The sequence below is a fragment of the Benincasa hispida genome, chromosome 7 (genome assembly GCF_009727055.1).
Source record: "Benincasa hispida cultivar B227 chromosome 7, ASM972705v1, whole genome shotgun sequence".
Lineage (NCBI taxonomy): Eukaryota > Viridiplantae > Streptophyta > Magnoliopsida > Cucurbitales > Cucurbitaceae > Benincasa > Benincasa hispida.
The window spans coordinates 26,594,218-26,619,056 of record NC_052355.1 but is presented as its reverse complement, the minus strand read 5'-3'; positions in this window follow the sequence as shown (position 1 = coordinate 26,619,056).

The following is a 24,839-nucleotide window of genomic DNA, read 5'->3' as shown; positions in this document are numbered from 1 at the left end:
CACAAGGTGGCGGGTCCCGCACCTCTTGGCTCTGCACCTCGGGTTCTTGTAGGTCGGGGTCCCGCTCCCCAACTACTTTCCTGCCTCGATCGCCCCTTCCTCTAGTTCGTGGTGCCATACCTGGTGACCACACACAGCACTTTAATACACACTAGCAGGGTAAACCATCAAACAACAACACACGAGTAGGATTCCATGTATATATATAATTCCCTAAAGGTTTTTAAAACAACATACCTAGCGATGACGAAAGATCCATTTGTGATTATAAGGAACAGATTAGACTCACGATGTAAGTCAGTCTACAGAACCTAAAACTTAGGCTCTGATATCAACTGTAACAACCCTAGTTTCCTACAACATTCTAGAACGCTACTTCATGCATGCATAGGCTCAATCGTATAATTTTTTTTAAATCATCAAATTAAAGAGCCAAGATTTTATTTAATAATGCTCAAATGAGAAAAGATGGGAAAACATAATTAAATAATAATAAATAAACTAAAGTAAAATAATTTACTAATCGGGGTACCCCTAAACCCTACTAAAAACAAATAAATGAAATTAAATAGTCAAATAATAAAATTGATATATTTTGCATAAAAGTGAAAAAAAATGTCTAACTCCTAAACCAGATTTCAAAATATAATACTATATGCGGAAGCAGTGAATCGTCCTAATGGCCAGGTCACGGATCTCTCTTGTCATGCACCAGTCTATCATTACTCTTACCTGAAAAAAAATAGGGAAAGAAAAGGGTGAGTATAAAAATATACTCAGTAAGCGGCCCATTACTGGGCCCACTCAGTGATCTATTAGTTTATCCATTGGACCCAAAATGCATAAGGGCATCATAAACATAGACATAGGCATAGGCATAGGGACGAACCCAAAGGCACGCTTTCATAAGTAGTGATACAAAGGTCACGACATAAATACAAGTGGTGATCCCAAAAAGGACACCGTACATAAGCATAGGGTGTGGGCCCGAAGGCTCACGCATGCAATCAAGGCCATGACTCAGCATCAAACTTTAACACTATTACCCATACTTCAATCAACTGTTTCACAATATACTCATAACTTACTCAAACATCAGGCCTTAACACATTATATTAATGCTTCAACCTTATCACAGTATCCTATTAATCCTTACATCCAACTTCATCACAGTAAGAATACTTCAAATTCAGCACATCAAATTCAGCATAAAACCCATAGTAGATTTCATCACAATTTCACATATGACATAAAAATTTCTCAGCAGGCCTAACAACATCCTAGGGCAACAAGCAGTAAACCACTTACCTCAGGATAATGCACTGTCCCAAAACGAGACCTTACTTCGATCGAGAACTTCCTTCACCACCGCACGTTCCTGTAACCAAACACAAATTAGGCCCAAGAATCTCAAAAGACAGTGGGCTTCCAAAAGGGAACAAACACTTACCCCAAATAGAAGAATCAGGCGAAACCAACCATGAATCGGTGACAATCGACACTGTTCTAGTGTGCAATCGAATGAGGTGATGGTCCTGACTCGCGTTGGGGCTTCAGCTAACGATGGAACACCTGATGGGGGCGGACGAACAGAGGCAGAAAGGAGGGGCTGAAGACCCGCGTTCGCGCGGTTGGAGGCGGTCGAAGCTAACGACCAGAATCAAGGTCGAGCAGCGGACGGGATGAAAACCAACGACGAGCGGCGGACGGAACCAAAAAAAATGGCGAGTGGCGGATGGATCTGCCTTTCTGGTTGCGCTCGCGACCGCGACTTTGACTATGCACCCTATCGACGAACGGAGAAACGACCGGCGAAGAATTTGATGCGGTCGATGACGAAGAACAACGAAGAGATTAGCAACTGAAGGAAAAAAAATTAAAAAAAAAAAAAGGAGGGGGGGGGGGGAGGGGAGGGCCTGGAAGGAAGGAAGAAAGAAGAAAAGGAATAAAAAAAAATTCTTCCCATGGTGGGCAAGTAACGACCCGAGTTAAGAGGGTACAATAAATGAACCGGTATCAGATCCGAATGAGAGGGATCCTAAGGACATGAAAGTATGGTTAAGAAAGGCTTAAAAGAATTGAAAGTTACTACCTATACCAACAAGGTGCACCTTCCTTTTCGGTGGCTCAATCATAAGAACTCCAAAGTTAAGCGTAGGACGACGTAGCCAGGTCGCAGGGGTTGAATCCAAATTCTGAATCCTGGTTCAAATCCTTCCTTTTAAGAACTCCAAAGTTAAGCGTGCTTAGCTTGGAGCAATCCTATGTTAGCTTTTCTTCACATCATTTAACGCACGAAGCTAAACGATCGTTTAGCTACTGAAGCTCAACGACGATAAGAATAGAGGCTCAGAAAACCAAATCAGTGCACCAGTTTCATATTTCTCATATAAAACACCCACCAAACAAAAATTAAATCGAATTGAATGTTTATTTGATGCTCTGATACCAATTGTAGGATTGTATCAACAGCAGCGGAAGCACAAGGATCATCTAAACACTCAAATTCACTAATTTTGGCAAAATATTAAGCATATTTTTTGCAGAAAAAATGAGTTTCAAGACATACCTCTTGTAGAATTTCTTCAAAGCTCCTTCACCAGCTGCTATCTTCTCTAAATCTTATTTTAGACCACCTCAAGATCTTCCTCACTATTCTCTTGGTGCTCTAGATTGAGTTGTGGAACTCAAAACAAGCTTGAATCAAGGGTAGAAGGAGAAAAGCTCACTGCAGCTTCCTTGTTGAAGAACCCTTTCTTCAACCCGATTTTTCTCTAAAAAAACTCTATAGATTGCATGCCCGATTTTCACTCCAATCTCTTCATTATATTACAGATCAACATGTAAAGAAAAGAGTTGCATGAGTTGCAGCTCATGCTTGGAGAAGACAAGGCCAAAATGTTGCTTCATGTGTGAGCTACTTAGGTGATGGATAATGGAAAAAACCTTTTTTTTTTCCATTTTGTGTGTTTTGATTTTTCAATTTTCCAATTTTATCTAAAAATCAAAATTTAATTTTATAAAATCTATTTTGATTTTAAAAATGAAAATTTTAATTAATTTCATAAATTAATTATTAAATAAAACTTAATTGATATTAAATTAATTTTAACACATATCCATCTTTAAATATTAAATCATATTTAAATATATAAATTCTCCTATTCCGTTTAATTCTAAAATTAAACATATAATTTATATCTCATATAATTACTAATTCCCTTAATTCTAATTTGAACGTTTCAAATTAACTTATCACGCCATTCTAGAGCTAGTCCGTTACGAGCTAGTAGGGGATCTCGCGGACCTACAGATCATGGGCTCCAACGATCCGAGATTAATTGACTAAACTCATTAGACCAAATTATTCTCCATTCGTTAACTAATGGGTCACTCAACTAAAGCCCATAGTTGCACTTCCTTCACTGTAGATATATTATGTCCACATGATTTAACCATAATCAGCAAGTCGACCCTTCACAGGTTATTCGTAATAACGGCTCGGTCAAATATCTGTTTTACCCCCGAGATTACGTCTTATTTCTCAAGTCCCTACTGATCCTCTAATGAACAACTGGTTTGTGATCCAATCACCAAACCAAACTCTCTCAGCCCAATGAAAGGGTGGGGCCCCTTCTTTAAGATCTGAATTCAGTACTTGAGAGAACAACCTTTCTCCTATCCCTAAATCAGGTAGACGTGAACTCCGTCTTGCACCCTATGTCCCTAGCTATCTATCCGGTCTTACCCTAGAAATGGGAGTATTATTGAGCCGACGTTGTTGAGTCAACCCTCAACTATGAAAATCTAAGGGCAATCCTCAATAAACAAGAGTTCATAGTTAGCTCAGGATTGAGATCGAGTTGCGTAGGTCATCTAGGTGAAATAGTGAGTCTTAAACAGTAAATAGCGTTATAAAGTAAGAGTGACTTATTTCTTGGTCCTGATCTTATGCAAACTCATTGCATTGGACGCCCCCACTCCTCATGTCATAACATGTACGAATTAGAATCACATCGTATGTAGCAATTTACAACTCTTTGTAACAACTACAGAGTAGGCCACATCCAATGGTTTTACCAGAATAAGGTACCCAACCTCATTCATGTACCATAGATCATTTTGACTATTTACTCGAACCTGATCCACTCTTATGTCTCCATATAAAGTTTAAGTATTCATACTATAATCATGGGTCTTAGTTTTAGGGGTGGAAATGGTTCGGTTCGGTGGTTAAACCGAACCGAACCAAAAATTTTAAAACGTGAAACCGAACCGAACCGCATATTCATGTTTTATTCGGTTTTATCGGTTTCAAATTCGGTTTTGACATTTTTAAAAAATTCATGTTATATTCTTCTTAAATTGAAAAACGGTTCAGTTCGGTTCGATTTTAAATTCGGTTTTGTTCTTTAAATTAAAAGCGGTTCGGTTTTAAATTCGATTTTACTCTTTCTTTAAATATATAAATATAAATATNTTCGATTCGGTTCGGTTTGTTCATTTAAATTAAAAACGGTTTGATTTTAAATTCGGTCTTACTCTTTTATATATATATATTAGTTAAAAACTGTTTGGTTTGGTTTCAAATTTGATTTTGACATTTTTAAAAAATCCATGTTATATTTTTTTTAATTAAAAACCGGTTCGGTTCGGTTCGATTTTAAATTCGGTTTTGTTCTTTAAATTAAAAGCGGTTCGGTTTTAAATTTGGTTTTACTTTCTTTTTTTAATATATATATTAGTTAAAACAGTTCGGTTTGGTTTCAAATTTGGTTTTCGAAAGTGAAACCAAACCGAACCGAATTAATTCGATTTCAAAATTTCTTCAAATTGGATCGAACCGCATTTTTCGGTTTCACTGAGTTTTCGGTTCGGTTCGGTTCGATTTTTAGAAACGGTTCGGTTTTTTTGGTTTGAATGACCACCCCTACTTAGTTTATTTGATTTAGACTTTCATACAATTTATGAAATCAATAACAAGTATATTGATAATAGAAATGTTTATCATTTTACAAACTGCGAGTTTTTAAGACATAAAACCCAATAGCAGTCACATATCAAATGCCCCTGCTAATATGTAAATATATATAAGGAAAAAAAACGAAAAAAAACCATCTTTTGGCCCTTTAAAGTGCAAGTAGTTCTTTGCTGGTAATTTTAACTCCGGTAAAAAAGGGCAAGATGACAAGTTAGTTTAAAAAAACAAAAATAAAAAAAAAAAAAATTGAAGGAGAAGAAACAAAAGAAAGAAACAAAACAAAACAGAAAGAAACAAAAAATAACGTGGGTAAAAAAAAAATAAAAAAATAAAAAAAAAAGAGAGAAAGAAGAAAAAAAAGAGAGAGAAAAAGAGGAGGGGAAAAGAAGATAAATGAAAGTTCATAGGAAGAGGAGGAGATTGGGTAATAGAGGGGTTCGAGGTCCTATTCATAAAGTTCGTCAGGTTCCTAACAAATTAGGAAATCCAAATCAAATAAATATTTAATTTAAAATATTAGATTTTTATTAGATTTCCTAATTTTATTTTATCCCAATTTTAAATTAGATTTTTAAAAAATTTGTTAAATTCCCTATTTGATTTGATTTTATTAGATTTTGTCCCTAAATTTATCTTCAACCAACCTTTAGACATATTCCAAAATTTATTCAAAATAAGATGGTTCAACTTTGAGATTAAATTGTAGATAAAATCTCAAATTAAAATTTAGGCATCTTCTAAATTTTATATCATATTCATCCAAATTTATGTTCTTATACCTATTTACAAATTAAATTGTGGGAAAGATCTAAAATTCATTCCAAATTAAAATTTGGTCATATTCCAAAATTTTTTCCAAATTCAAATTATCCAACTTAGTTTTTATCTTCCATCAAAATAAATTGGGAATAAAAAAAATCTCAATTAATCTCTCATTAGAATTTGGGCATATTTCCAATTTTATCTCAAATTCAAATTATCCAAATTTAGTCTTCTATCCTCAAAGAACAAAGTCTCAAGTATCTTAAATTAAAAATTTGGTCATATTCCAAATTTCATACTAATCAAATTTCTAAATTTTTATCTCCAACTCAAATTAAATTGAGATAAAACTTGAAATTTTTCTTAAATTAAAAATTTGGTCATATTCCAAATTTCATTTTTAAAAGACAAATTCTTAAGTTTTTATCTCCAAATCAAATTAAATTGGGGATACAACTTGAATTTTTTCTTAAATTAAGAATTTGGCGATACTCCAAATTTCATTTTAAATTCAATTTTTTTATGGTTTTATTTTCAATTCAAATTAAATTGGGGATAAAACTTGGAATTTTTATTAAATTAAACTTTGGTCATATTCCAAATTTCTAAATTCAAATTTTTAAGTTTTTGCTTCCAAATCAAATTAAATTGGTGATGAAAACCTAAAGCTTTTCTTCAAGTTTGGCCAGGTCCCAAACTTTATCACAAATTTTAATCAAACTTATGTACTAAATTCATAGTTTGATTATTTGACGAATCAAGGTCAAGAATAAATTACTTGTATCTCAATTCCAAATTTTTTTCGAATAATGTCTAATTGGACCGAAAGGCCAAACCCATGAACCAACCAAATTAAGTCCCAAAGGCTAGACTAAGGACCAACTAAGCCCAAGGCCAGACCCATGGACCAACCAAGTTCAAGCCCACGAGCCCACTAGAGAACCCTATAAATAGAGAAACTCTCCTCATTTGTGAGGGTTTGCAATTCTACATTGAGAGAGCCGAGCCCAGAGAGAATTCAAAAGACCCGCACAAAGACTCTTCCTTCCAAGACTTCACTCAACCAAGAGAGACTTCACTCAACCAAGAGAGAATAAGAGGATCAAGTACTAGAGATCGAACCACATCGCATCAAATCAATATCGACATCAACACCAACTCAAGATCAACTCCACAAAATACGTTTCTCCAAAAACCTTGTTTGAACAATAGTCTCTTTTACTTTAACTAGAAAAAATCAACTTTAATTTAAACGGACCTTAAATTTAAATAAGTATCGTAATTTTTACTCTTAATGCAACAAAAAAGCAGTATTAAAGTCTTCATAAATAATTAAATTCAATAAAATAAAGTTATATATAAAAATAAGTTTTGACCAATTATGCATGTACCAAGTTGGCCTATTCAATGACAAAATTAAAAAATTTCAACCATAAAAATAGCTCCAATGCCAATTTTTTCTCTAAAATTTATACCTCACATTGTGCATATATGATATATAAGTTTTATAATTTATTGAACGCATGAGAAAAGTTTTTTTTTTCTTAATAATATTTGAAACTAAAACTTATAAAAAAAAGGTTATGATCATAAATTTGAGTCCCTTCTATTTATATTTATGCTTCATTACTCCCTTGTTCAAGGTCATACATGGTAGCAATGAGAATCTAGAAGAGACACAAGACACGTACTTTCAGAGGTGTTCGTGGGTTGGGTTGGATTGGGTTGAAGGACTCTTTAAATCCAACCCAATTGTTCGAATAATAAATTTCTTCAACCCAAATAACCCTCATAAAAAAATGAACCCAACTCAACCCAACCATGAAACATTTGGGTTGAGTTGGTTCGAGTTATTCGGATCATTTATTTAAATTTTTGTTTTAAAAGGAAGTAAAATGTTAATACGTGAAAATTCGATATAACTATTTTCATATATGAATTAAGATTAACAACTTAATTTTAATTTATATAATGTAAAATATTTTTTCAAAGTGCAAAAAAAAAATATTTTAAAGAGGTGTTGAAGAATAAATTATCCAAAAAACTAATAAAATTAAAGAAAACTAAAATAAATATATGTATATTTAATTGTACATAAGCAAAAAAAAATTACATTTTAAAGTGTAACACCTCGCATATTTTTTAGTAATAATGTAATTTCAATAACTTTATTATTTGGAATTTCAGTAATTGTTATTAGTTGGAGAGCCTTTTTGGAATTTTTGACTTCAAGTGTAAATGCGGGAATTTAATTGTTGGCGTGAAATTATTCAATTTGAATAATTATCTGTAACGCCCCAGGCCCAGGATTCAGAATCCGGATTACCTGGCTACGTCATCCTCACTTGCCTCAAGTTGTCTCCACAAACTAACATAGGATTGCTCTAAGCTAAACACGTTTAACTTTTGAGTTCTTATGATTAAGCCACCGAAAAGGAAGGTGCACCTTGTTGGTATAGGTAGTAACTTTCTATTTTAGGTGACCATAAACCAACCCAAACCATAAAACTTTCATTTATTTGAACCAACCTAACTCAAAAGAGTTCATAACCCAATGCAAACCGAATAGGTTGGATTAGATTGATCGGTTTTTTTAGATCATCGGATTTTTTGGTCATCGGAATTTTTTATACATACTTCAACTTAGTATTCAACTTGTCGCATGTTGGCTTGATCACCTCACCCAATGACAGAGTTTTTTTTTAAAAAAAAAATTGGGCGTGGACTCGTTCAATGATAGACGCTTGATTCAAATTTAATAATTAAACAAATAATTCTAACAGATAAACGAATTACGAAACTCGTTTATTGAAATCAATGGCAAAAAAAAGTCAATAAAAAAAAAAACTCAAAGGCTAGTCAACATTTTCGGGTGATGTGAAGGGCATATTAAAATAAATAAATAAAAGGTGATTTTCAAAAATAGAAAAATAAAAAGAAAATATTTATACAAAATAATAAAATTTTAATCTTCTTTAATAAAGACCGATAGAAGTCTATCAGTATCTATCGGTATTTTTTTTTTTTTATAAATAGTTTGACATTTTTTCTATATGTGAAAATTCTCTAAATAAAAAAGAACAAATAAATAATAACTCTTGCTCTTCTTATTCCAAAAACTCAAAGGGACAAGAAATTAAAGGACATAAAATAAGACCAATGGAAATTTTTAAATATAGAAAAATAAATCAAAATAATTACAAAATATAGCAAAATTTCAGAACTATCAATGATAGACACTGATAGACTTCTATCAAATCTTTTCTATTTTTTGAATTGACATAAAATAAGACAAAAAAATCTTTGGACATAAAATAAGGCCAAGAATCTTTCTTCCTGAATTGAAAATCACATAAAATAAGAACAAAAAATATTATTACTAATATTCTTCAATTGGAAGGGCACATAAGATAAGACCAAAAACCATTCTTCTTTACATTATAAATTAGCTCAACAAACACACAGTGAACAATAGAGAGAGAAAAAATGGGAAGAAGAAGAAGAGAGATTGCATTGGTTTTGATACTGATTTATTCATCAATGGTGGCTTCCTCTGCTTTCAGACAACTCTTAGTAACAGGTCATTTCCCCTCTCCTCTTCTTCCACTTTTTTCTATATATTTTCCCTTCCTAATTTGTCTAATTATATCATAGGGTAATTACTATTTTTCCTTTCGAGGTTTCTTGATATTTTGTAATTAATCTTTCGTTTAATTACAAGTTTAAAAACTATATCAAGTGTCTAATAGCTCGATTATTATGATAATTTTTAAAATTCAATGACAATGAGACTATATGATTACTTATAAGGACAATTTTTTTTTTAATGTCTTGTAGACACAAAATTTAAGTTTATATGCTCTAATAAATCCGTTAATTTTTAATTTTGAATGTTGTTAAGATTCTATTAACATACAATTGAAAGTTTTTTTTTTTTTTAGATAAGGCATTAGATATTTTTTGAAATTTAGAGAACTATTGAACAATTGTAAGATAGCTAAATTGTATTTAGTTTTACTTTTATATTCAATAAATTAATTTACGTTAAATGTATTTAAAAAATTATAATTAAGACATTTCATTTAAAAACCCGCTAAATTTTGTTAACAAAAAATTGATGTAACCACTAATGCTAACACTCATTAAAGTTTAAGTCATGAAATATTTCTTTTCCTAAAATAAATTAATATTTCAATTCAATATATTATATATATTGTAAAATGTCACTATCTATCAGTGAATAGACTACTATCATTTAGTATTGATAGATGTCTATCAGTGTCTATCACTGATAAATCGTGACATTTTGCTATATTTGAAAATAATTATATATATATATATATATTATTGTAAATTTGATCCTTACAATTTAGAAAAAGTTAAAATTTAGTCCATATACTTTTAAAAGTTAAAATTTAATCTCTATAATATTAAACCTTCTCTTTAGTTCGATAAAATTCTTATAAATATAATTATAAACTATAAGAACTAAATTCTAACTTTCTCCAAACTAAAATTTTAATTTAATAGGTTTATAATGCAACAAAAATATGTAAAAGTATTGCATAAGTACTATTTTGAGAAGATGTTTTACACCATGGTTGTAGTACCATTATATTCATTCTCTTACTAAATTTTGAAGGTTGCAGATAACGGTAACCACCAAGAAAGTGAGGATATGGAAAAACATGGTAGAAAATACAATATAGAGGGTCGACATGGTTATACAAATACGATTCCGATACATATAGCAGTTGCCCGTGGAAGAGGCGGAGTTGGCGGCGGTGGCGGTGGCGGAGGAGGTAACAGTGGCACAGGAAATCGCCATGAAAGCTACATGAAGTTTATAACAGTTGGAGTTTCCATATCAATTGCATATTTGTGTGGATTTTTTTGATCTCAACATATATCCAAAAGCATCAATAAAAAGTGTGAAAAAGTGGTTTGATGGTTTTGATAAAGAAAGAATTATCACAATAATGGGATGTTTGTTTGATTGATTATGTATGTAAAGTTTTGTAAACTATAGTGATTAAGGAGTTATTTGGTTTGCAATTTCAGAAAGTTGTAAAGTATGGGTTGTTAATCATTGATTTGTAAGTATGCGTTCGGAATATTGTACAAATTTGATCTTGTTAAACTGGTGTTTTGATGTCAAAACGAGTCTAACTCAACTGGCACATGAGTGTGTGAATGATTACAAAGTTTGTATTTGAAATCTCTCCAGAAATGGTAAAAATTTGTAATAAAAATGATTATAAAGTATTATGATTGTGTCAGGTTGAATTTGTACTAGAAATAATAATTTTAAAAATTACTGACTTCAAGACAAACTAACCTAACCATGATAGTTTAATTTTACAAATATCATATATATATATATAGTAAACTAACCAAGTGGGGTTTGTAGATTTTTCTTTGTTAGTGCTTTTGAAAGGGAAAAAAAAGATTTGTGTGCAAAACTAAAATAGGCCTAAGAAGATCGCATATCGTGATCGACTTCATAAAGTTAATATCATCGCTTATCAAGATAGTGACTGCTAACAATACAATCAAGATATCAATCATCATATGCTCACGCATGATCCTATACCTAAATCACCTTTCGAGCTATTATCACAACTCATTGATATAAATTTGTACAATTAATTCGAAACGAAAGATTTGACTTCCCAACTTATATATTGTCCAACACTGATCTAAATTTGACGATTTATACTTGTACCTCATTGCATCCTTGTCAATTGTCACACATGATGGCAAAGGGAAGTGAGGAGGAGAGGAAGAGAGAAACATGTGCTTCAACTTAATTAGTTACTATCGAACTCGATCGATAAGCCGTCTTTTGCTATTCGCTACTCAAATTTGTTCCTCAACTCGACTTCTCATAGGAAAATTTTAAAATACAACACGAGTATCATACGCCTTTTGTTCATACTATAAATTTTTTTTATAAATATTAATAGATCCCACATTGATGTTAGTTGATCCCACTCGATTTTTAAAAGTACGTTAACATGGCACATAATACATAAAAGAAATATGAAATTTTTCGGAGTCCGATAATCTTTTATTAAAAAAAAATCCCTTGTTATTTTTTGGTTCACGTGACAAGGATGTTCTCCTCGCCCATACAAACCTAATTTCTTTTGTTTTGGTGTGGGGGTATGAACTCGTTTGTTGATAGGCCAGTTTATTCAAATTTTAATAAGCATATAAATAATTCCAATGGTTAAACGAATTACGAAACCCGTTTATTTAAAATCAATGGCAAAAAAAAGTCAAAGAAGAAAAACTCAAACTCCAACCTTTTCAGGTGACGTAAGGATTTATAAAAAGGCCAAAAAGCCATGATTACATTTAATTCCATGCTCCTCTTTCCTTTAATAATAATAATAATAATAATAATAATAATAAATATTAAAAATACCACATGGCATGTTTCTATTGGATACTAGCCTAGGTCGTTGCACCCAAATTTTTTCCAAAAAAATCTTATTTCAAATACTCCAAAGGGCAAGAAATTATAGAACTTAAAATTGTTTTGAACAAATATCCTTCAAATATCTTCACAATAATATAATATTGTCTTTTTGGGCATTAACTTTCACGCTTTGTTTTTTGTTTTAAATCAAAATATCTCATATCAATTTAGGTAATTGTGTTCATTGATATATCTATAATCATCTCTCAACTAACCAATATGAAAATTTAATTGCATTCCCAACAAAAATAATGCCAAAAAAAGAAAATCCTTATTCAATATAATTGAATGATACAAAGTAAGACTAAGTATTCTTATCTTCAATTGAAGGACATAAAATAATCCTACACACATATATATATATATTAAAAAAAACCCTTCATCCTCTTTAATTAAAGGACATAAAATACATAATAAACTAGTTCAATTAACACAGTGAACAAATAGATCAGAAAGAAAAAGAAAAGGGAAGAAGAAGAAGAATAGAGATGGCATTGATTTTGATGATATAGGATGTTTAAGGCGCTGAGATGATATAGGATGTGGAGAGTTTTGATGTCTGAAGAATTCTAATGTCTGGGAAGTTATGATTGAGTATGAACGATCGAATATAATTGAGTATGTTCAAGCACTGAGATGATATACGATACACGGAAGAAAAATGACGATGAGATACAAAACATATTCCGAAAATGAGCCCATAAACAATTAAAATCGGTGAGATAGAATAATAGGCCTCCAAACATTGAGATGATATAGGATGCGGGAATATACCATCTCATGTTTGACCCCAAATAACCCCTTAATACTACTTTATTCATAGATGGTGGCTTCCCTTGATTTCAGACAACTCTTGATAAAAAGTAATGTTTATAGGCTTAAACCATTGATAAAAAGTAGATAATTAAAAAGAAATTTAGAGGTTGAAGTAATGTTTATAGACTTAATTTTCAAAATAAAAAATCAAATGGTTATCAAACGGGGTTTTAATGTCAAATATGTTAATAATCCATTTACACAAAATTAAAAATTCAAAAAATCCTATTAAATTTTAATGTATGTGGACCTATTAGATACAAACGTTAATGTTTGGATGAAGTATTAGACATTAAAAAAAAACTAAAGACCTATTAGACAGGTTACATATGCAAACGGTAATTTAATTTTAATTTTTAATTAAGAAATTAATTTACCTTAAATGTATTTAAAAAAATTAAGTCATTCCATTAAAGAAAGAACTGCAAAATTTCGTAACAAAATTTGACGTACCACAAATTCCAGGGTATAAAAAAATGATTTATTTTCCCTGGAATAAAATACGCATGCGATCCTTGTTGACAGGGTAGTATTGTGATTGAACATTAATTTTCTTTTCGTACATATACATATATGTTCATACTCTTTATATTATTATTATTGTCGCCACGAGCCTGAGACGATGTAGAGCCGTCGATGTCCTTACAAATGATTAATTTTAAAAGAAAATAAAAAACAGCCATCATCAATTTTTTTACGGTGTGATTGGACATCGAAGTAAAATAAACAATTTAAAAAATAATATTCAATAAAAATGGCAAAAACTAAGGTTGAATTCAGGAATCATTTGCATATGGAGAAGTTGTTAGCATTCCCACAACACCCGTTTAGAAAACGGATCAAATCTCATATCTTGAATTGAAATCATTATTTAAATAAAATTTATTTGGGAAAATAATTTTAATATTAATTTACCTCACATTATTCTAATATTCGAAACAATGATCCCATAAAATAAGTAGAACAATTTCCATCAATTTGACTATATTATAATTGAGGAAAAATTCCTTAACTCAAAAAAGTGAGAAATTTGGGAACGTAGATAATTGTAACCATATACATATAAAATGACTGGAATGCCATTCCTCGGGCTTTATTTGTAAAGTCTCTATTCCTTGTAATCGAAACCCAAAGATCTATGAACCAGTCCATGTTTGACTAGCCAAGAAGACAAATGACCTTGCATCTTTTTTATCCACCCCCCTCCCCCCCATTTTTTTATTTTTATTTGTATGCCCGGCGATATCGATCTCGACCATTACTTTATGAAATTCTATTCTAACTTCTAGCTTGACTTGTCCTTAGCTAAATAAAGAAAGATAGTTGGAGGCCGAAGACCAGAGTCCGGTTTTCACAATATATGAAAAAGAGAGTCATTGTCCTGCTATTCCCGGCAATCGCTCTTTCGAGGGTTAAAAGAGACCTTGTTTTCCGAAGGTCCGATCCATTCTTAGCTCAGAAAAAACAGGAAATTTTTCAGAGAAAGAAAGGCCTAGCCGAAGGAGAAGGAGGCAGGCGCTAGCTTATGATTTCCGTTGTCCAATCAACTAATGGGGTTTTGGGGTGTGCAATCTGAACTGCTTTACATTTTCTCAATATCCGTCATAGGATATGAAGGAACTAGTTAAGGAATGTGAGGGAAAACATGGATCGGACCAAAATCTCAATTTTTACGAAATGTAAATTTTACAGAATTGAACATAACATAATCATTATGCATTATTTTATTTTTACGGCATGCTAAATGAAATTGAATAAAAGAGAAGAAATAAGAATACATTTACCTTTGAAGAAACTTTCTTCAAATTCCTTCTCCAGAAAATTAGGAACAAACAAGATGGCCACCACCAATTGGTTTCTTCTGTATTATCTGGTATGAGAATAAAAGGAGTTTGTGGGCTCTTGGAGTTTTGGGATAGGGAAAGGAGAATTGAGAGAAGAGAAATTCGAAAAAAAAAATCTCTAAATTTTTCTGTGTCACCTCTCTCTATTAAAATAAAGAAGAACATAAAAAAAACTTCCCAACCAAGCACTCACACTACGTGAGTCGAGAGAAAATAGGGAAAATTATTTCCCTCCCTAAACAAAATTCAAAAATTAAAATAAATAATTTAAATTTTAATATATATATATTATCATATATAACATATAACTTATGGTTTAATATTATATCACATACAATATAATCTATTGATTTAATTATCACAACAACGAGATTTAATATAAATCTCATTTATATTAAATTTAATTATATGAATCAAATTCACATATTTAATATTTGAGTCATATTCAAATATTTATTTTCTCTCAAATAAACTTTATAATGTATTAAATACATTATTATATCATATATAGTTAAATTAAATTAATTATATCACATATAATTAATTCTCTCAATTAATTTGAATAATTCAAATTAATCCAAAATTGATTCTTATTTAATTCCTATTAAGCTAAAAGAGGACCTCTTGAACCTGTAACTTGAAGCTCCAATAGTATTTGAATAATTAATTATTCAACATCCATTAACTGTCGAGCACTCCACTAAAGACCGACAACTGCACTCTTCGCACTACAGATATATTTCTGTATCCATTGGTTATAACCAATCAACAGTGCGATGACCCTTTACAAATTACTCGTAAGTACAACTAGACCAAAATTACCATTTTGCCCCTATTGTTACATCTAACTCTTTAAGTACTACTGATCCCTTTAATGAATAATAAATCACAGTCCAACTATGACTAAACCCCTCTCGAGCCAGGAGAGGGTGTACCACATTATTCAAGCCCCGAAATCAATCCTTAAGAGACGAATCCCCAAAATAGTAGGCTTGTTAAGTCGACTATTTGCCCACTCTCACCCATACAAATAAAAGAATCACCCTATAAGTTCACAACTCACCTAGGATTCAGGTCATGCCACCTACGGTACTCCTGGTGAAATGTAAGTCTCTATTATGAACGGTGTTATATAATGAGACTGGTCATTTTGTAGTCCGGTTTTATACAAACTCCTTTGTATAGAATACCCCGCTCACATATCTCCACATGAATGATCAGGATCAGATCATTTGTAGCACTTTACAATAATTGTAACATCTACAAAGCGGACCGTACTCGTAGTATTATAAGGATAAGATATCTAGTTTCATCTATTTACTACAGACCATTTAGGTTATTACTTAGATATAATCCACCTGTATGTCTCTACATACATGTTTAAGCTACAGAAGATAACCTTGAATGTTATTTATTGGTTTGTGGGTTTAATGCTACTAAATGTCAAATAAAACATCTCATATTAAATAAATAAAATGTTTGTACAATATAACTACAAACTATAGGACCCAACGAGATTTAGGGCACCAACCCTAATAGGATAGTCATTAAATAAAGGATTTTTTTAAACATTAATGAAACTCATTTTTTCTTGGGATCAAATCTCAGTCTCCCAAAGATGTTATCCCTCACCTTAACAAAATTTTAAGAAATCGGACTCCCAAATTTCCTAGATTTAAATTTTGAAAATTACGACTTCATTTGGTAATTATTTCATTTTTAGTTTTTGGTTTTTGAAAATTAAATCTATAGACATTACTACCACCTCCAAATTTCTTCATTTATTATTTTAATTTTTTATCGATTGTTTGAAAAAGCCAAATTTTGAAAACTAAAAAAAGTAGATTTTATAAACTTTTTTTTTTTTTTGAAATTTGACTAAGAATTCAATCATTGTACAGATGACAGATGCATATCATTTTAGGAAATGGAGAGGAAATGGACTTAGTTTTCAAAAACCAAAAATCAAATGAATACCAAATGGGACCTAAAAAAGTAGTTTTTAAAAACTTGATTTTATTTGGAAATTTGGCTAAGAAATTAACTCTTTTACTTGGATAAGATGAAACTATTGTAAGAAATTTAAAAGAAAAAATACTTCATTTTCAAAATTCAAAAACCATAACCTAAGGTCCCATTTCGCAACAATTTCAATTTTTTTGTTGGTTATTGAAAAATAAGCCTAGTTTTTCTCAATTTCTTTCCATGATTTGAATCTTTCGTAAGTACAAGAGTTATTGACTTCTAAGTCAACAAAAAATAAAAAATAAATAAAAATAAACAAGTTTTTAAAAGGGATATTGTTTTAAATGACAAAACTGTTGAAAATATTTTCAAATATAACAAATGTTGGAAAATTTTCATAAAATGACCCAAAAACCAAAAACTTTTCTATGAATGACCTCTTCCTAAAAACTTATCTATGACTGACATTTGCCCATGCAAAATACATTTTACTCCCAATTTTAAAAACTTTTCAAACCGTGCCTTTACGAAGGAAAGATTTCACAAAATGACCCCAAAACCAAAAATTTTTCTATGAATGACCTCTTCCTAAAAACTTATCAAATTTTCAATTTTCTAATTGTAGATCAATGACGATACTTTGCATCTTTAATGATTTGGTAGGGAATAAGAAAGTTTGGAAGCAATTATGTTGGAGATCATATGAAAGGTTTGAAGATCAAATGTGATATAACAGTCAGTGAATTAGTGAGTATTATGCACCGACTGAATATTGATCCGAATATGTTTGATATACACATAAAATGTTGTTAGAATCTATTGGCCCCAACCTCCCGATTGACATAATCGACGGTGAAGACCTTACCTTTTTTTAGAAGACAATGATGCATCCTAGATATTGTTATTTGTATTAGTTATACCTCGCAAAAATCATGGAGTATACACAGACAATATGTACCAACAGTAGAATCCAACGAATCAACTTATTCCAACCAATCAAGACTTTGGTTTGCAACCATTACAACACGTAATATTCCCACATTTCTTGACTGAATGATCATATTCAACCATATAACTTGGGGAATGACCAAAGTGAAACTTGGTTTGGTCACAACAATGAACCTAAGTGTACTTCACAGTTTGATACTGACCATGAATATGGACAATTTTCAAGACTATAATCAAGTCAACAACTTACATTCATGTTCTAACCCCATCTGCTCCTGTTCGACCAGCGGTGACCTGCTCCTGTCCTACCAGTGGTGATGTCTTTGGTTTAAATGCATTCCACCTTTCCAACCCATTTGTACATATACCCAGACCATTAGAGGGTTCATCGTATGACGACCTCATCACAATACCTCATGATGAGAATATAAAGGTTAGTCAAATTCTTTTTGAAATATGACTTGTAAGTTAAATTGTCAATACTTGCAATAACAAAGAACTTCGACTACCTTGTAAAGAAGTCAACAAAGAGCTTGCTAAAGATACAGTGTTTAGTGGAGAAATGCAAGTGGAGGGTTCGAACAAAAGAAAAAACTTGAACGAAATTGATTCCTTTAAAGTGACAAAATATCCAAGGGCACATACATGTTCCCTTGAAATGGGAATAGGTAATCATCAATAAACAAAAAATTGGGTTATTAGACACTTAATCAAGTCCAAATACGAACAAGTTGGTTGAACATACAACCCAAAGGATATAATTAAGGACGTCTGACGAGACTATGGAGTAAATAAAAGTTACGAGCGGGCTTATTGTGCTAGTGAGATGGATTGGTCTTCGTGTGAGGGTCGTCGGAAGGATTATATACTATTATTAGACATATGGCAAGACACTTAAAAGCTTACAAATCCGGGTACGATCTTTGAGGTTGAAGTAGAGGATGGACAATACTTTAAGTACGTGTTTATGACATTTGGTCTGTGTATTAAGAGTTTCTTGGACTGCATCCATCCAGTAATGGTTGATGATGGGACCTATTCACATGAGAAATATAAAGGTATGTTGTTAATAGCAACGTGTATTGATGGAAATAACAACATATATCCTATCGCCTTCAGTATTGTAGATGGTAAGAATGATACATCATGGACTTGGTTCACGACTCATGTGAAAGCTTTGATAGGAAACATTCCAAATTTAGTGATTATATAAAATTGTCACATCTCAATAGCAACGACTGTCTCAAGTATCTTCCGTGATGCATTTCATGTGATATGTATATACCATATTCGGAATAATTTGATGGATAAATTCAAGAATAAGAACATAATCCCACACTTATACCTAGCGGCAAAAGCTTATAGAATGTCTGAGTTTCAGATGTCTTGAGCGAAACTCCATCAATATCCTGGGAGGACGGTCTATCTTGAGGAGGTTGGATTACAACGATGGACAAGGATTTATCATGTTCATTGTAGGTACGACAAGATGCAACAAATATAGTAGAATGTCTCAATGGATAATTGAAAGATGCACGAGAACTACCAATCACAAAGTTATTTGAGCATATCCATGAGTGGCTACAAGGTTGGTTCTATGTTCAACGTATACATGTAATGACATGCACAAACATTATAATTGATTACACAATAAGTATTTTTAAGGAATCATAATTGATGTCTAGAACATATAGTGTTTACCCGATGGACATGCATATAATTCAATGTGGACGATGGATATTTCGGGGGTTGGTTGATCTTCGTTCACGAACATGTACTTGTATGGAGTTCAATTGCATGGAGATTCCATGCTCCCATGCAATATCTGTGGTAACTCTTAGAAACATTAATGTTTAAGAATTATGTGCAAAATAGTTTACAATTGAGTGTGTGCCTACTGTTTATGCCGAACCGATCTCCCCAGTTGGACATAGATAAGAATGGAGTTGAAGACCAGATTTTGAAGACTTCGAAATTCTACCCCCACAAAGGTACTAATTGTCGATCAACGTCAAACCGTTAGGATACTTTCTACTGAGGAGGAACCATGACAAATCCACAGGTGTATACGATGTGGTCAAAGAAGATATAACAAGAAAACATGCCAATAGACGTTAATAATACTTGACACTATCCCATCTAGGCTCAATGATATGTAATTTATGGGCGATAGTACTTATTTGTGAGTGAGCATTTAGTTATTTATAAGTGATCGTTTACTTATTTGTGGGCGATCATTTAATATTTATTTGTCCACAACTGGGCAACGTATTGATTCCTAAACAATACCTTATTTGACTGTTCTAAGTTATCCCTATTTGTACTAGTTACAAGATATTCTACAAACTTAACACACAAAAAAGGAACGGTCAAGAGATTTGTCAGGTTGGAGTGTCACATTCAATCTCTTCACTTCCTATGGCCCGTACTTGAATTTTCTATGTTACTTATCATATCCATTAGAAATCAACATTGAAGGTATTAATTTGGCCACCGACTAAAGATAACCATCAATTACGTAGAGTTTGACATGGAGTCAAATACATAGATAGCGCACATTTTTAGATCGATAACATGCATAAGCCAATGTTGTTTGAGGTTGATTGGCCTACATATGAAGTCAACTTTCATCTAGTTCGTATTCTTCATGTTGTCCAAGCACATAATCAATAAAATAATGAAAGTCTACCTAAAACCTCACATGGGCTTTCTGATCCAACCAGTCTGCCAATTTTTCATCATCAATTTTTTCACCTTCTAGTCAAATCTTAGAAACAATTCCCTCTGACTCTATAATTGCATCCTAGTGAAAAAATAAATAAATATAAAGTTGAATGAAAAGTAATTTCAACAAAGAAGTGAAATTTTTCATACTGTGAAGCTCGAATCAACCACTGTGAATCGATACTTGCACAAGTCAGGTTTCGAATACAACAAATGATGTACGTGCATCACTAGGAGATCCATATTCTGATCCAAAAAAGAACAATATAAGTATAAATCAAGATTTAATACAAACAAAATCTTAAATAATTTCTAAATGATCACTTAGAAATTATCATAAGATCGCTAACAATTTTCTAAACGAACATTTAGTAATTTATAAATAAACACTTAGAATTTTCTTAACGATCATTGGGGAATTTCTAAATGATCGATTAGATTTTTTTAAACAATCGTTTGGTAATTTCTATATGATCGGTAAGACTTTTCTAAACAATCGTCTAAAGTTTTATAAACAATCATATAAAATTTTTCTAAGTGATCATTAGAAATAATTATACGATCTTATAGAATATTGGAAATACTCACGTCCCCAACCGTTCATGTATTCTACTCAAGTGTTTTGAAGAACTCTTTGGTCTAGAATTTATATACCACCGTTCATTCCTCATTTTTAATTTGTGGATGGCTTTTTCATTTTTTATATGCATTCCAAAAAACATCTAAGATTAAGAACAACAAGTCATAGAAACTAACGGTCTTAGGGGAAATTTAGGTATAGGAACCAAAGGGTTGGGATTGATAACACCTGTGCACTACAGGTGCTTGGAACTGAAACCTCCTTCAAATGATCCTCAACCTCAACCACTTTCAAAATCTTCTCAACCCCAACCTCCTTCTTAAGAAGCTCAACCAGCTGTAAATGAATCTCAACCACAAGAACCTATAGTGGAATTGAAACCACCATAGGTATTATCTAAAGGAACTTTTAAACAAGAGAACCGTTGAGCAGAAGCAGATCGTTCCAAACCCATTGTGAAAGAACAACCCATTTACAATCAAACAACAACAATTATGCATCATCAAGTAAATTGCAACATGCTATTAAGTTAAATACAAAGAAAATCAAGTGACATACCTTTTGAAGAACTATTCTTCGAGTATTCCCTCGATCCAATAATCATGCATAAAAAAAAAAAAAAAAACTCGATCCAATGCACGAACGCAACTAACAACCAGTGAATAACACAAACTGCCAGATCTTCGAACACAATCGAGTAAGACTCGATCCTCGACCCTCGAATAGTAAATTCGAAACTAACAAGAGGCTACCTTGGTATTCTCGGTGTGAGAATCCAGGAGTTGTGAGCTTTGTATCAATTTGGTTGAGGGAAGGAGGAAATATACGATCGAGTAAACGATTGAGTAAGTGGGAGAATGAGAAAGTCTATCGTATAGACTACTTGGATACATGATCGTTGAGTAGTGAGGAGCTATTGTCTAGCACACTCGACGTTTGATCGTCACTCTCTCAAAGGCTATTGTATAGCTATTTTCTTTCTTTTTTACCCGATTGAATGTGTTGCATCTCCTGAAAAATTGAAAACGGTTTTCCTTTTTATCCATCAGTTATTAAAATTGATTAAAACCTCCCACACAATTGGTTAACAGAGAAAAATAACCAACCACAATTATCTTATAATTGGTTTTGTTATAAATAAATATAATATCTAATTTATCATATTATATTTATAACCTATAGTTTTAATATCACATCATATGTAATATTTAAACCATAGTTCTTTTTCTCTTTTAAGACATTTAATATAAATCACATTTATATTAATTCCTCCAATCAAATAATGTATCAAATACATCAAATCAATTATATCATATATAATTGAACTATTTAAGATTATCATATATAATAAAATTCCCTATTGTTAATTTAAACCTTTCAAACTAACCTAAAAACTGATTCTCAACATGAATCCATTGAGCTACCAAGTGGATCTTATGGACCTGTAGCTTGAAGCTTCAACGGTATGTGAATAATTGACTAAACTCTTTAATCACGATATCCACCATCTGTTAACTATCGGGCACTCCACTAAAGATCGACAGCTGTACTTCACACTACAGATACATTTCTGTGTCCATTGGATATAATCAATTAACAGTACGATAACCCTTCACAAATCGCTCGTAAGTACAATTGGGCCAATTTACCGTTTTGCCCCTGTAGTTACATCTAACTTCTTAAGTATCACTGATTCTTCTAATGAACAATACACATAGTCCCACTATGAGTGAACTCTTCTCGGGCCATGAGAAGATGTGGCGCCACATTGTTCAAGTCCCAGAATCAGCCATTAAATGAGCAATTTATCTATTTACCCCTGTTTCGGGAAAGGAGTGAATTCCGTCTTGTGTAGCTGAGTTTGCAGCTCCCCAATCAGACAAATCTCCAAAGTGGTAGATTTGAGTCAGTGATCTAGCCACTCGCACCCATGCAAATCAAAGAACCGCCCTCATAGGGAGGAGTTCCCAATTCACTCAGGATTAAGGTCATCTTACCTATGGTCATCCTAGTGAAATAAAAGTCTCTGTCATGAATGGCGTTATATAACAAGACTAAACATTTCGTGGTCCGGTCTTATACAAACTCCTTTGTATAGAGTATCCCCTTGCATGTCTAATACATGAATGGTCAGGATCAGATCATTTGTAGAACTTTACAACACTTGTAACACCTACAAAGCGGGTCACACTTGTAGTGTCAATAGGATAAGGTTTCCCTCCTTTATCCATATACTACAGATCATTTGGGTTATCACTTAAAGCACGATCCACTTGTATGTCTCCACATACATGCTTAAGTTACAAAAATAACCAGGGATCTTAGTTTATTGGTTTGTGGTTAATGCAACTAAAATATCTCATATTTCATATACAGTAGTGAATAAAATATCTTATATTATTACATCACAAATGTTTGTTCATACATGTGTTTATAAACTACAAGACCCTATGAGATTTAGGGCATCAATCCCTACTCCTTGGTCCCTATACTTGACTTTCCCATAAGAACCGTTAGTTCCTATGACCCATTGTTCCTAATCTCGAATGTGTTGTGGAATGCATACAAAAAATGGAAAAGTTATCCAAGAACTAAAAATGAGGAGCGAATGGTGTGGTATATACATTTCGAACCAAAGGGTTCTTCAAAACACATGGGTGGTTTGGGACGTGAGTATTTTCAATATTATCTATAAGATCGTATATTAGTTCCTTAACGATCACCTAGAAAAATTCTATACGATCGTTTATAAAACTTTAAACGATCGTTTAGAAAAGTCGCGACGATCAAATAGAAATTAACAAGATCGTTTAAAAAAATCTAATCGATCGTATAAAAATTCCTCAACGATCGTATAGAAAATTCTAAGCGATCGTTTAAAATTACTATTTAAAAAGTTATTGATGATTGTATAATAATTTCTAAGTAATCGTTTAGGAATTATTACAAGATATAGTCTGTATGAAATCTTGATTTATACTTATATTGTTTCTTTTTTTTTTCTAATCAAAATATGGATTTTCTATAGATGCACGTGCATCATAAATTGCATTTGAAACCTGACCTATGCAAGTATCATATCACAGTGGTTGATTCGAGCTTCATGGTATAGAAAATTTCACATCTTTGTTGAAATTACTCTTTATTCAATTTTATATATACATCTTGCTTTTCACCAAATGCAATTATAGAGCCAAAAGAAATTATTTCTAAGATCTGGCTAGAAGGTGTGGAAATGGAGGATGGAAAAGTGGTCGACTGGTTGGATCAAGAAGCACATATGAGCTTTTGGGTAGATTTTCATTATTTTATTAACTATGTGCTTGGACAACATATCATGGAAAGTGGAAAAAGCCAATAAGTTCCTTGCTCAAATTGAGAAATATTTTGCTAAAAATGAGAAAGGTGAAGCAAGTAGTCTTTTGACTTCTTTAACTTCTATGAGGTATAAAGGCAATGGAAACATAAGGGAGTACATTATGGAAATGTCCAATCTCGCAGATAAATTAAAGGCATTTGATATCGAGATAAATGAAAATTTACTCGTGCATCTGGTACTTATCTCTCTTCCTGTACAATTCACTCAGTTTAAGATAAGCTATAATACTTAGAAGAATAAATGGGGTATTAATGAGCTTATCTCACAATGTGTGCAAGAAGAAGATAGGATTAAGAGAAAGGACAGAAAGTGCTCATTTGGCAATAGATTCTCGTGATAAGAAGAAAAGGAGAATT